This window comes from Aethalodelphis obliquidens, unplaced genomic scaffold (assembly GCF_003676395.1).
Source record: "Aethalodelphis obliquidens isolate GAN/ISIS:26980383/991018 unplaced genomic scaffold, ASM367639v1 scaffold33, whole genome shotgun sequence".
Taxonomy (NCBI): domain Eukaryota; kingdom Metazoa; phylum Chordata; class Mammalia; order Artiodactyla; family Delphinidae; genus Aethalodelphis; species Aethalodelphis obliquidens.
This window is the reverse complement of record NW_020837977.1, coordinates 6,203,268-6,218,960: the sequence shown is the minus strand read 5'-3', so window position 1 is coordinate 6,218,960 and position 15,693 is coordinate 6,203,268.

Genomic DNA, 15,693 nt, shown 5'->3' with positions numbered 1-15,693 from the left:
GATTCTCAGAAGAAAATGCAACTGTTCCATACAAGAAATATCGAGTTATTTTTAGTACTTTTTAATGTGTGGTTGACTATGTATTTTTGTGTGCTGCCATTTGTAACACTTGGCAATGCAAGTCCAAGATTTTCATTTCCTGGGGTAATTTTCATAACTCACCCATTCATACAGCAAGCAATTAGTGAGGATTGATGGGATAGCCCTGTATTTGATTTGATGAGAAATGCAAGGGAGGTAGAGGCCAGGTCTGTCTTCACTGGATTTATAATATTGTTAGAAAATACAACTGATACAAGCATGTGTGTGTGTGTATGTGTGTGCATATGTATATATATACGACAAGTAGAAAGCAAAAATGGTACTGCAACGTATCGACCCTACTATGCTATTGTATAGGCAGAGGTTTTGGAGCACCTGCCTTTGAGGAGCTCATTATCTGGTGGGGTAGGGATGGGGGTAGGGAGAGCCAGATGGATGGGGTGATAATCAAGGGATGAGCCAACTCCCTTCTTGTTGTGAGAACATGATTGACACGGCTCTAAGTTCTGCCTAAGAGGGAGGCTTCAGAAAAGGAGAGTGTGAGGGTGTTCTTGGAAGAAAGTGTAACCACCCTGGGTTTTGTGTGCACACACTGAGAGAGGGCAAAGAAGAAAAGAAGTTCCTATGAGCTCAGAAAGCCTCCTTTGAGAACTGAGTTACATCTTGCAAGAAATTTGTATATCACAATGACAAATATTTATAATTTATATTATTTGATATATGCATGGCAAAGAGAGAAAAATGGAAAGAGAGCTGAGGCAAGAAAATCCGCCCAGGCAAAGGGGCAAGAGGTAGAAATGGGTCCATAAGGAGAGTGGTCCATTGAAATGGAGGACCTTTTACTAAAAAGAAATCAAATTAGATGGATTTAGGGATGAATAGGCTGAAGGCTTGGGCAAATGAGAAATGAAAGGTATTTACAAAATACAAAACATGAGGTAGGTGCAAGTGATCCCAGGAGGCAACACAGTATATTGGTTAAACGAGGAGTGAGTTTGAATCATGGCTCCATTACTCACTGGCTGTGTGATCTTGGGCAAATTATTCACCATCTCTGTGCCTTAGTGTCCTCATCTAAGAAAAAGGGGAAGTAATAGTTCTTACCTCACAGGGTTGCTGTGAGGATTAAATGAGTCAATATTTTTAAGGGCTTAGAACAAGCTCAGTACCTTTATATGCAGAAATAAAAGTATATACACTAGGTAATAGAAAACTACTATGGATTCTTAAGCAGGGGGTGATAAAATAGTGCGTGAGGAAGATTATCCTGGTAATGATATACAGGGAAGACTCAAGTAAGGGACATTCTGGTGGCTGGAAGACAAGATGGGACAGATCTCATGGATATCTGGATGAAGACAGTGGAAGCTAGGAGTAGGGTGGAGGAAACCAAGAGATTTGAATGGAAGATATATTTCAAAGAAAGAAAGAACTGTTAGAACTTGGGGGATGGGTATGAGGATGTGAGAAGTTGTAGCCAAAGATGACTCTGATGTTGAGAGTTTAAGAGGCTGGGAAGAGAGTGGTACCATGGACAACAAGTGAGGGAAGTTATGCATGGATGGACCTCAAAGCTTCGCCCATGAAATCTGCGGCACTTTGCCTGAATGTGCTCAAATAATAATAATCATTAGCTAGAATTTCATCTTCCTTTGTGCTTTTGTGCAATTCTTTTGCCATCTGTTCTGGGAACAATTCAGGATGTCAGTGCTCTTTGAATGGGAAGCAAATTCTAAAAGAAGAGATTTCTGATTTAAAAACATGTACTTCCCAAGTACTTAATTCAGTTAAAAATAAGACAAAGAGAAGAAAAAACGTAACTTTCCAATCCCTTGGAATTTTACAGAATACAGTTGAAAACTTATTTCAGTTGGGAATAGAAAAAACACAGACAACGAAACACAATAAAACAAAGCAAAAACTAGATCAAGAAGTGACCCTGAGGCAAAGTCTTAAATCTTAAAGGTCAACAGGTCAGTACACTTTAAAAAACTGTAATTATAGCTGTTCATTCTTCCACGGGCTCACTGTGCCAGGTTAAGGTTATTCACTCCCATATACCATAGCCCATAATGTCACTTGAGGTATCCTTATGGCTTCTCCAGGTATTAAAGAAGCTTGATATGTTTTTGTTTCATTAATCTTTTCTCAGAGGCCAGTGATGAGTTCATCTGACTCTTTTCCATCAAGTTGAAAATTCTTTTCAATTAAAAACTCATCTCTACAGATGGTATTAGCATCAGGAGAGGCCTATTCTGTCTAAAATAACAAATATTGAGATATTTCGGGAATTGCTCTATAAATCATTGGAAGTAGAATCAACTAAAGGCTTCAGTTGTGTGCGTCTGCGTGTTTTGTTTTGAGCGAATAAAAGTTGAACTGATGAGAATTTGGCCCATATGCTTTATTGTTGCTGGAATGGATCTGTTTCATCCCAGGGCCCGGGCAGTTGTGTTGCACATTAATGTGAACTATTGTGAATACTTTAACCAAGCTATCAACTATGAAAGACTTTATCCAAAACATGATTACAAAGGCGATAAGAGAAACAGTTTAAACCAGGAGAGAATGCTCTGTTAAAGAGGATTAGAAAGACCATTTATTGAATAGTATGGATTTCTTCCAAGCGCCCGTGTGCAGAAAGCATACAATGCGTGAATAATTCATCTAGAAATTCTATCATGAAGTTGTATCAGTTTCCACAGTAAAACCTGGCCATGGAGGAGGAAAATACATCAACATCTGTGACAAGCTCTATGAAGAGACAGTGGCAAAGCCTTTCAGGCACCAGGAGCAAAGCAAAATATAATAAATTCACTTAAGTGTCAAATTTGTGTCGGCTGAATAATGACACCATATGTCTGGGCTGCTATGTCACCGTAAGCTGCTCTAAAAAAACACTTTATGGAAACGGCTGTCAGCCGGGGGAAGGAATCTTGCTGGCGACTGCCTTTCTATCAAAGAAAACAGAGGATGTCCAGTAAATGCAGCTCTGATGATCAGAAATGACTGGTGTTTTGGTTTGTTTTGTTTTAACGAATTTGCCAGCATCTAGAGTGAGCCTGCTGTTGAGATTGGGACACGCAGAGTTAGAGGCTGTCTTGGGTGTGTCCCTTCAAACCCTCCCAAATGAGGGGGAGCAAAGCTTTCCAACTCATCAGTTGGCCTGTTCTGCGTGGGTCTTAACAATATACATTGTCTTCGTCTGGCTCTCTGAGCAACTCACTTGCCAGCATCTTACAGGCATTGTCTCACCAATCCTTACGGCAACCCCAGGAAGAATCAAGGACTCAGATGTTCTTTTGCTCCAGGGCAAACTGAGGCACAGAAAGGTTATTGTCGCGGTAGTCCCTCAGGAGGCATGATTCTGGGGACAACTCAACCTTCTTTACTCCAGAGTCAGCTTTCAACCAGGCGTGCCAGACACGCTTTATACGGGAAGGAGGATCTGTCTTTCTTTCCTGGGCCTCTGCTTCCTTCTGCTGGCATGCACAGTGCTGGCGGGGTGCTCACAGCAAGGCCGCTTCTCCACTCCAAAGGCAACGCGACTGGGTTCGACAGCCGTGTGAGCAGAGATTCCACAGTTACACAATGAGATGCTGTTACCAGACTTTTCATGGTTGGACACAGAGACCCGTTGCATGCTGATTATGTTCTGGGTAACGGTTCTCAACAACCCGGGGCTCTGCAGAGTACCTGCCCCCATCATGCACTGGAATCAGCCGCCCCATCTCAGCTGCACATCGCCGCCTTTGTCTGTACCTTGGTTTTCCATCACAGTGAGTCCAATGGTACTTAAAGTAGATGGTGGCAAAGATGAAGCGTTTCGAATGGGTTATACTTAATTTTATTCAGAAGGTCATAGGCAGGACCAAGGAAATTGTGTGACTCAATCTGATATAAGGAAAATTACGTATATATTAGTTTTCCACTTAAGACTTTCCCTCAAAAAATTTAAAGTTAAAAACTTTTAAACAAGGCACCCAACCAAAGGGTGCATATCTGAATCACTTGGAGAGCTTTCCTGTGTGTGTGTGTGTGTGTGTGTGTGTGTGTGTGTGTGTGTGTGTGTGCCCTCAGAGACCGATTCACTGGATCTGGAGCACAGCCTGGGATTTTAATAACCCCACCCGCAGTGAATCTGATGTGACGTCAGTGATGCCTCAGAGGGCTGCACATGCCCTATTCCTCTAGCCCTGCCACTAGGGGGTAGAAAATATAAACAGCAAAGTGAAACAGATAAAAAAGATTTGTGGTTTCCTGACCAGACAGAGGTGTTTCCCATTCAGCAGCGTCATGTAAAGAAATGGAGAAGATCTTATAAATGCAGTAGTTCAGACTGAATCTGAAAAATAGACTTCAAGCCATGTAAAGGAAGCCTGGGGAGCGACCACAGCCAAGATGTGTTGGATGGATTCCCTTGTCCCACCATTATCCTTGTCCCATCCCAGTTGTTTGTGGTAATAGCCCAGGTTTCTGTTGACTGCTTTTCCCTCTCTTGAAATCGAAGGACGGAGGTTATACAGAGGAAAGATGGCCACAAATTAGGAAAGGGAGGTACTTCTTCACCCCGTTGAGCTTGGGCTGAGCCTGCAACTGCTTTAATCAACGAAATATGTCAGGAGTGACACCCTGTCCATTCTCAATCTATGTCTTTGCTTCTTCTTTCTTACCACATTAGCTCTGGGGTTGTTCCCCCTTGAAACCCACCTGCCATACTGACGGGTGGCCCAAATCACATGAAGAGTCTGCATTCAAGCATTTTGTTCAACATTCTTAGCTAAGCTCGTGGCCGAGAACCAATACCAACTGTCAGACAGGAGAGTGAACCATCTTGGGTGTTCCAGCCCAGTTAAGCCCCAGAAAACTGCAGCCTCAATCAAGAGCCCCTGGAGCAGAGATATCACCCACCGAGCCCAGTCAACTCACGGAATCACAAGAATTAACAAAACAGTGGGTGTTTCATGCTGCTGAGTATTGGGATGGTTTGTGATGTAGCAACAGATAACTGAGACAAAGCGTATTTTCCAGTCCATACCAGTGTGAAGGTAAAAAACTTGGATCACAATTACAATTTCAATGTAGTACTTTCGGCTGTACCTTCACCTACTTTGTGGTAACTCCATTCCCGTCATGTTCTTCCCACGTAGTTTCTCTAAGGGTTACTTAGAACATATGATCTGAGAACCAGTCCTTTTGGCCAATGTGTTGTTGGCTATTTTTAAATTCTCTGATGACATCTCTGCTCTGAGGTGATGTCTCTTTTCCCTCCTGACGTCAAGAGCAGCAGCCCGGCCTCCAGTGTCTCTGAAGTAGCACTGCTGTTGACCATGATGGCTGTGAAGATGACCATGGACCCAAATGTGAAGGCCCTGGGATCTGAATCAAGCCTCCATCTCTGTTACTATTGCAGCTACTGGTGCCTGTGGAACTTTAGGAAATAGTTCATTAGTATAATTAGTGACATAAGTGGCTATATCTTTATACTTAATATTTGTTCAATTGAGCTAAAGAGTTGCATGATACTGCTTAGATTCTTTATTATTATTACTATTTTTTGGTGGGGAGGACTCAAATATTCTAACTTAAGAACCCTGAATCAATGTTGCTAAAGCTGAACCATTTAACCTACAAAGAGACTGACAAATTGTTATAATGGGTCCAGTTGAGGAGGCTTCTAATCAGGTTTTCCTCAACAGGAATTCATGCTTTATTTATGTGAGCTAAAAGATTTGACTAATTTTTTATCCTCTGAATAATACGAGTAGAGGATGAAAGATTTTTCTCTTTAGATGTCAATGATAACTTTAATAACATCCCAGCCTAACAAATAGGAAATATTTAAGAAACAAAGATTGGAAATCCAGAAGAGAACAGATTTTAAATCTCTGATATACTGATTCAGTACATGTCTGGTATCACATTTTTTACACCAATATCTTGGGATTATTTCTGGGAAATAGTGATATGTACTTATTGCCCTTCTGTCTGTTCTAAAAGGACGAAAGTTGAAACAGATGGAAGGTATTTGAAGTATAGGATCATTGAAAATATGAGGCTATATACAAACATAATGAGATGGGGGAATGGGAGAACAAGAGGAAATAAACATAGAGCAAGAGGGTATCAAGATGGAATTGTATTCTGAGACTTTGTTACAGAACAGCTCAATTCTCTTGTATGTGGTTTTGGAAAATTGGAGGGAAGGAGAAAGCCCATGCTTCCTGGGCATCTAGGCATCAAGAGATTAATGGGAAGATGAAGGGGACATTTATGCCTGAAACAGAACCCTCTTTGATATTCTCCTTTGAGATTCTAAGAGAAATAAGAGCAGAAAATGATTCCACTAGCTGATTAGGCTACTTCAACAGTAACATGGTGATTGGACAATGATTAATCCCCTGTGACATTGATGCATTTCTAGTGTCATGAAACATCTTAGAAAAATGGAAACATCAGAGAGAACTGGGAAAATGGACTCTTTTCATAATATTTTAACTAAAAAATGAGGTTTCGGGGTCCATCTTCAGAAATTTAAATACTTATGTTGGAGAATTATTGTCAAATATTTCAAAAAGTAAATTGAGTTCCTCTGAGTTATGTTAAGCTTGCTAGTTTTCATACTAGAGTATGACTACATCCTTGCTTAGTTAACATGGCTCTTTTTCCTCATAATGAACATCTGGTTAAATTCTTATATACAAATGTGAAGGAATTATATTTTTTGGAGATACAGTTCTGGGAGTCCATGTGACTCTTGGAACTCTCTTTAACCTGCCAAAAGATGCTCTGATAACTTTCAAATTTTGAGACTCACTTTGTCAGACGTGTTGGCAAGAGGCCTGCATTTGAGGAGTAAACCTTTTAGAAGTCAGACCCCTTAGCCAATTTGGAAGATTTTGAATTTTTGTTGGAACAATGAAGTTGAGTTCTAAACCCTTTCACCACATGTTGTAAATATTAACAATGAAGGTAATGTGGGTGGTGGAGATTTTTTTGAAATGGGATTTCAATATTGGCTGAGATGATAATAAAATCATTCACTGAGAAACAGAACAGGAGGTTGTTCTAATTTTATATTTGCCTATTTTTCATAAGGAAAAGGGAACAAGAAACAGCTTCAGCATAGTAATCAAGTTTATAGAGTCAATGCTAATGGATATAATGGGTTAGGCCAAATTACACAAGTATTTATAGTTTGAAATTTTGAGGAGGCACATTGCTTAGTAGCTAAGAAGGCAAGTTTTATGGTCAGTTTCCCTGGCTTAAGCAGTAACCCTGACACTTACAAACTATATGAACTTGAGGCATACAGACATTAAGCAACTTGCCCAATTTTCTCACCCTAATGCCTGCTAGAGTTAATAATTGGACTTAACTCATGAAATAGTTGTGAAGATTTGTTTTAGTTCTTGGTATATGATGTCTGGGGTGAAACACTAAGTACTCAATAAATATTAGTTGTTGCTCTCATTATTATTGAATAGAAAAAATTACCCATGGACACATTTATTCACTCAAGAAAAAGAAAAAGAATTTCTTATTCATTAGCGTTTTCTAGTATCTTTCAGATACTGGGAAAGAGAGTGGAGGAATTGAGAGAATTTCCACAATTATGCACATGACTTTCAGGAATTATTCCTGAAATGAGAATCTTACTTATAATGCTTGATATATTGGCTAATGGTTTTAACCCCTTTAATACCATTCCTTAAATAGATAACTGGGCTAGAACACTTCTTCTACCTTGCTGGATATGGAAAATCTCTAGCATCCCCTTCATTTTATTATTGAACAAAAATTATGCTCCCATAATACCAGCCAAGCAGCAGAGACAAGACATTCTGTAGGCACATGGGAACATGACATACAGCAGTCCACCAAAGCAGAATGCAGTCCCAAATATGGGAGTAAGATCAGAAAATATCACTTCTGAAGGTGAATACAAGAAGAGAAAACATTATGGATTAGTTTGTCATCTGCTCAACTGCAGAAGTAAGCCATCTGGTTGGAGTCTAATTTCCGTGTTGCCCACGAAGCTATTTTGTTTCCAAATTGCCATATTGGAGATGCAGGATGTATCACAGATTCAGTCAAGGGCCCTGGACCTCTTCCTTGGTCCTGACAAAGTTATCAGGGTGTTTTGTTATACTTTGTTTTTTTGTCAGAAAAGGAATGTTATAGTCTGCTCAATACACGTAGATCACATATTTAAAGGGATTATCGCCTTATCATTTAGGGATGGTGGTGATTTACCTGAATTCTAGGAAAAGGATCAGGAGGGTAATTTATCAGAGTGTCCGCACTGACCCAAAGACCGTCCTCCTGTCCTCTTTGAGAACTATGCCTGGAAATGGAGTTGGGTAGCACAGCGTATCGCCCCTTGGTAGTACTCCCTGAGAGATTCACCCAGCTGCCTTTTAAATGTAATTTAGGTTCCCATGTGACTTCTCCTGTAGAGGAAAGAATGATCTGATTACCCTCAAGGGCCACTCGGAGCCTTTGGGAGTTATATCAATATTTGTCCCTGTGAATGAATACATTGATGTTTTGAATGATTCTCATAGGTATTTTGCTCATGTCAACATCTGGAAGCCAGCCACCCTCAGTCAATAGAAACGCAAAAACCCAAACGCCATACATTGCAGAGCTAGACCTAGCAAGGGCTACAGGGGACCTTTCCAAGATTCAGCCAGGCAGGGTCAGTCTGGGACAGTCAGCATCCTCGTTGACCTTGCTCACCTGCAGTGAGGGACTAGAAGTTCAAGGCCATCCAGCCTCCATCAGCAGAGACGTACGTTACCACACTCCTACTAGGCCAGGCAGTGCTCTGCGTTTTCAATGGGCAGAGAGTGGGAAGAAAGTAATTCGACTGACGAAGGAATTAGTGAGTATAACCGCTGAGATCCTGTGAGGTTTCCTAATCTCAGCTCCAATTATGACGTCATTGGCACATCATCGGAGAAGACACTTGATTTGTGCTAGATTTTCTTGGCTCCGGTCCGATTCTATGAAAAACTGAAGATGAGTTTTTATTTCTTACATCTCAAGTTCTTGGCAAATATCCAGAGAAATACACTGTCAAGAAGTAGTCGCTGTGTTTGTTTAAAGTCTGTCTTATTCAGTGGGGTGATATACGACTGACAGCTCAGGAAACGTGTCCGAGAGCCACGGAAAGGTGAAAACGTATCATCAAAATATGGCTAATATCGAAACTCATCTTCATCTCCAGGCCATTGGTTCCTTAACATTTTGGATCTTGATGTGGTCCTAAAAACTCTTATCCTAGAAGAAACAAACCACTCCCAAAGCTGTTAAGGCCCAGATAATAAAAAGTTTTAATTAGACATACCCTGTTTGTTCCCACAAAGCCTAAAGAAAATATTGACTATTTTTACCTTGCCTGTTTAATTCATGGAGGAATATTGTTAGAGAAAATCCATATACCTTTTGAGAACAGGTTTGAAATGGGGAATACTTGTCCTTGTTCTAAAAAAAAAGTGCCAACCTCAGCACAGCCGTGGCTGACAGAAGCTGCCCTCTGCTTTACCTGTGGAAAGTGGCAGCAAACCCCCGTGTGTCCGCCCAGAAAATTCCCCCAGGCCCCAAACCTGCAGTCTCAGAAACCACTAACAAGGTGATTTCTTTGCCCTGACACTCCCTTCCCCTTTGCCAGAAACATAAAGAAGATGAGCTACCTCATAAACTCCTGACTACCTTTGCTCTCCCTGAAGTCCCAAGTTCTTTGTTTATCTTTTCTTTTTGAACCCTGGGAAAAATATATCAAAGTGACTCAGTCTGCCAAAAGTTTGTGCACTTAGGAACTGGCACTGTGACAAACGCCTGCCGAGAAAAGATTTCTGTGTTTCTTAGTGTCATTTTCTCCCTTGAGATGTTTCCAGAGACTTGAAAGTAGGGCTGTGCCGAGGAACTGATTAAATTGGCTCGTATTAAAATTGAAAGTCGGTGTGAACAACCAGCTCTGTCTGCATCCACTCCCAGCCCAGCAGCCCAGGTAACTAGGATCACTTATCACAGAAATGAGAGCTGGAAAATACCATTCCAGCCCTCATCCCCTTCTACCTGGCAAGGGGAGTGTTGTTGCCTGTGGTCTCCATTGTTTAGTCTGATTGAATTTTAAAACTTGCTTCAGGAAGAGAGTGGCCCAAATTTCCTTGAGGAGTTCTCTCCTTAGATGAAAACTGGTTCGGCTAATAAGTTGAAGATTTCTTTTGGTTAAGCTCATCCCATTATTTCGAGAGAGTCCTTGCCTCTTCTGTGCTTTGTGGTCTTAGGAAATTGTTGAGTTCTCCAGTTTCTCCACATCTGAGGAGGAATTGTCTCATCATTAAAATACTGTTTGGAAAAGATGAGAGAGCAAGGGCCATAGCGAGTGTTGAAACTATCTACTCCATGACGAGTTACATGTGGCCTCAATACCGCTTCGGAAAACTCGAGTGTTTCCAGAACTGGGAGAAAGCGCTGGCGAATCTTGAGGTTGACCTTGCTCTGTGGTGGAGATGCTGAGCTCAGCAATGAGAGGATAATCTGGGTCCTGGGGTCTACACTGGGCTCCGGGCCTGTTGGGACCATCTGACCTGAATCCTTGACTGAATTGAGAAGGTCAGTAACGTTTGTGGGGAGAGCTGACCACCACATCCGAGACCTTTCTGCCTCTTCCAGGCTCTCCAGCTGTCCACAGCTATTGTGTCTAGTGCTCTGACCTTCACTCATCCTTCCGAAAATTGTCACCTTGGAAAGCATTTGCTAAATCAACAAAACTGCCGAGCAGATGCCGGGGTACCCCTCCTCCTGGCCACCTTGGGGCGTTCACCTTTAACAGTGAATAGTGCCTTTAAGCTGAAGGAACACTTTTCCAACTCCGGAATTCCAGGTGCCTGGGACAGAAGTGGCAATTGTGGAATTTTTTTCTTTTTCCTTTGTGGAGGTACTGGAGAGAGGGAGGCTTATCACAACCCTTCAGATGTCATGCCACGTAAATAAAATGATAGACCACATCTGAGAGCCCAGTGATATGTTTATTGAACTTAAACTTCACTCCTGCCTCTGTTAGGCAGGTACCATTATTGTTCCTATTTTATGTATAAGCAAACTAAGTCTTGGGGAGCTCAAGTAACTTGGCCAAGATTCCATAGTAAGAGGTAGAATCGGAATTGAACTTATGCAGTCTGACCCTAAACTCTATGCTCATAAATCCCATGTACTTTTAGTAGTGGTGGTAGGCGTGATACTCGCCATACCAGTGAACATTTTTGATGGCTTTATGCACCATGCATTGTGATAAGCCCGTCATGTGTGTTATCTGATTTAATCCTCGGGATCGTCCCATGAGGCAGGTAGACTTAAAATATTCCCTTTCTACATACAAGGAAAATGAGGCACAGAGAGGCAAAGGTTATCTCACTGAAGGGCTTATTCATGATTACATAACTAGTAAGTTGCAGAGTTGTGGGATCAACCCAAGCCAACCGACTCTAGCGTTTGTGCTAGAGTGTATGTGCTCCCCACATACCTGCTAGAGCGTATGTGCTCCCCACATACCTGCCTTTCTTGATGACTTAGCCTTTATTTCCATAGAGACAGAGGTGGCCCTGCCATCCCAGTGGCCATGATGACATGCAGACCTTCAGACGTTGCTCTAGAAACTGGTCCACTCATAACTTACTGTGCTTGCTGAGGACAGAGGATGACACCCATAGGAGGCAGCAAGATGACAGAGTGGACCCGGTATCATCTGGTCCATCATCTCTGTGCTCTCTTATGGAATCACATCTATTCCAAGTGGAACCAAGTTGGTCTCCCTTTAGTTTCTCGTCCCCACCGCATATGTAAAACAATGATCAGGAAGCCAACCAAATGCTGTGTTTCAAAAGGTCTCCCAAACTGACACCACATGGATGATGCTAAGGAGAAAGAGTTTAGTTATTTTAAACAGAGAAAAGAGAGAGAGAGAGACAGAGAGAGAAAAAAGTGGAGAATTCTAACCTGCAAGTCAGCTGGGATAAAGATGCCACGTGACTATATCCCTAGCCACCCAGGGGAACCACTGGCCCTAGGGAAGAAGGAACCAGACCAGATGCCCCTCAGTAACAAAGCTTGGCCATTAGTTGGGGAGACAGGATGACAATTTCGAGGATGGTCTGGTGTATCTGAGGGGCTGTGAGTACAAATATAAAGAACTCTTCTACTCCGAGCTCTGTGGCGTAAGCAACACTGCTTGATGTCTTGCCCTTCGAGATGAAAAAGGCATCCTTCCTCACTTCATTTCCCAGGGCTTTAGCCTTCCTGGTGTCATTGTGTTCCCTGGTCTTTTGCAAAAGCAACTGGTAGGAAAGAGAGCTTATTTCCGCAGGGGTTGAAATATGGGAGGTTATAGCCTGTTTGCTGCTGGTGGCCCTCTATTCATTACAGGATGCCTGTAAATGGAGCACTGTGAAGGACTGCAGGTCTGAGAGATGGAGACATTATTGGAGCCTCTGGTTTCAGATCCCTTCCTGCATAAACCAGTCTGATTTGGGTTTTCCAACCTTTACCACCCAAAGTTTCCACAGTGGGGTTGATGGTGATGGATTCAGTCAATTTTGGTTAGATTTGCCAGGGCGAACCTCTCTGAGCATCTGTGGGTGTATGGACAATGTGCTAATGGTGCACCATTTCCCTGGGTGGAATTAGGGATGATTTTTGGGGAGAAACAATCATTTCTTTGTTAATAGAAAAATATTATACATACAATTTGAACTTTTTCTAGAATTGTGAGACAATCCACTGACTACACTACTTCTTTGTCTCCAGGCCCTTGGTGTTGGAGATAAAGCGTTTCTTCCTCTAAACCACAGGGATGATGGTGAGAGAGCTCACAGCTAGGCTTTTGCCCGTGTGCACACCTCATTTGTCTTCCTTTCATAAGATGAGGTTTAGTCTTCTCTCCTATAAGTTAGTTTAGCATCTTTTCTAACCCAACTTTTCCAAATTCTCAAATCTTGGGAGGTCAATTGCTGAGTTATTTGTCAAATAAAATCATGACTGTATTGTGATATCTGCAAACTGGGAGATGCTGATGACTGATAGCTTCTGGAGGCAAGGTGGTGCTCTCCAAAGAGAATCCCAGTATGGGACCAGATTTGTTTTCCTGGCATCTTTATCTCCTGCTTTAACACCCACACACCCCATTAACATGAGAGGTAAAATGGGAAGCTTTCTTTGAATAAAAGCCCCTCAGATAGGCTAAAGGCTCCACTTATACCCAAGGTCATCTTTGTCCTCTATCCGGCTGCTATACTTCTGGGTAGAGATTAGGAATTGTGCATGACAGGGGTAGTGGCGAGGAGGGGGTGGAGCATGGTGCCCTGGAAATGACTAAATTTACGAGCTACTCTGAATTAGCTTCCTGTATTTCATCCTGGGGGAAAAGAAATTCAGAGCAAGTGACAAAAAACTACTTCTGGCTTTTTGAATATCCTTGGCAGGGAAGGTTTCTAACCTTTCAAATATTCTTGCAAATGGAAGCTTGAAGAGACTGTGTGCATGCTCTCGTGTGCTTTCCACACAAACTCTGCTTTTGATATTAGTTTTGCAAGGGGAGTTCACTCTCCTGAAAGTCTTTGCATTTACTGTGGATCCCAAGATGAACAATGCCAGCCATCGACACCAAACTTGCTGCTGTAGAGTATAGCACCTTGTGTTAATAGTATCATACTGTATACTTAGAAATTTGCTTAGAGGTCAAATCTTAGGTTGTGTTCTTAACACAAAAATATAAATAAATAATAGGGTGGAGGAAGGTTTTGGAGACGGTGGATCTGTTTATGGCATCAATGATGGTGAGAGTGTTTATTAATACTTATCTCCAAAATCATCAGATTGTATACATTAATTATGCATGGCTTTCTGTAGGTCAAAAAAGAAAAATCAAACTGACCCCTCTTACTCAAAATGGAATTCTTCATTTCTTTTTCAATTCTAAAAACAAGGAGAGGCAGGGTTGCTCTAAATCTACTGAGCAATGTGTACACCTAGCAGCAGAATTAGAAGAATGGGATGTGTTTCTCTAAACAGATATATGTGTATTTTTTCTCTTGTGCTCTGCGTACATGGGCAGTTCATACACCACTGAGCAGGCATATTCTGTTAAATAATGTACTGTTAATATTTTGCTTCCAAGATTTTGGTAACTTCATAAGATAGCCTATTATTGTTAATCATGAATTTTTCGATGTAAAATCTTTAGCGATAAGCATACAGAGAATAGTGTGATGAACGGCCATATACCTATCACTGAGATTTAATACATATTTGCTTCATTTGGGGAAGTATTTGAAAGTTAATCATAGACCTGTAATATTCCATCCCTAAATATTTACTTCCATATGCATCTCTAAAAGAATTCTTCTATAATAACATTAGTGTCATCATCCCTATAAAAATGAATAATTTTTAGTAGTAAACATAAGTGGTAAAGTTTCTTTTAACTTGATGTAACAGCGAAAATATTTTACATGTTGCACTTTTAAGTTTGTACCCAGAATCTTCTCGTCATTTATATCATTGTCAACAGACAATAGTTTTGTTTTTTATATTTGGGAAAAACCTTGATACCATGCTATGGAATGAAACATTTCTTGTGTTCCATCTTAGAGGTTTTATTGAAAAGCTCATTGAATAAATATGTATCATTTTTTTCTCACATTCTTTAACATAATGTTTTCTTGTTCAAAATACATGTGTTTTTGGCACCATGGATAATCATTTATTCCTTTATGATTTTTTTTGTGGGACTTGATGGCTTACTGTGAGAACAGCTGAATCATCTCTCAAGTCATACTCCTGGTGTACATGAGAACAGATGACATATTAAACTCTTTCCATACTATGGAGTTTAAGTCACTAATGTGTTGGATGGTCAGTTGTAATAACTACAACTTTAGATTTTCAAAGGTCTTTCTAAGGACCTTGTTAGAAACCATGTGTTTTCACAGTGTCTGTGGATGCTCTATAAGGACAGGTCTTAAAAGGTGACCAATACAAAAAGTCCTCTTGGACACTGGGAAGGAGCTCTAGAATACCAGTAAAAGGCATGTATTGAGTTCCAGCTTGATCTTATTCGCTGTGTGAACTTGGGCCAACTAATTGACTTCTCTGAGACTCAGCCTCCTAATTTGTTAAATGGAGCAAATCACAAAGTTATGGGGATTAAATGATATAAAACTTTTTGGAAAAACATAATACTCTCTATTGACATAAGCTGAGAGGGACTGTGCTATGGACTGAACTATGTCCCCCCAAATTCATATGTTGAAGCTCTAACCCCTGATATGACTCAGTATGACTATAGTTGGAGATAGGGTTTTTAGGAGGTAATTAAGGTTAGATGAGGTTGTAAGGGTGGGGTCATAATCCTATAGGATTGGTGGCCTGAGAAGAAGGAGGAGACATCTCTCTCTGTGTGTACAGAGTGAGGAAAAGCCATATGAAGACACAGCTCGATGGCAGGCATCTGCAAGCCAGGAAGAGAGCTCTCACCCAAACTCAACCAGCTGGCACCCTGATCTCAGACTTCCAACTTCCAAAACTGTGAGAACACAGATTTCTGTTGTTTAAGACACAAAGCCAGGGCCTTCCCTGGTGGTGTAG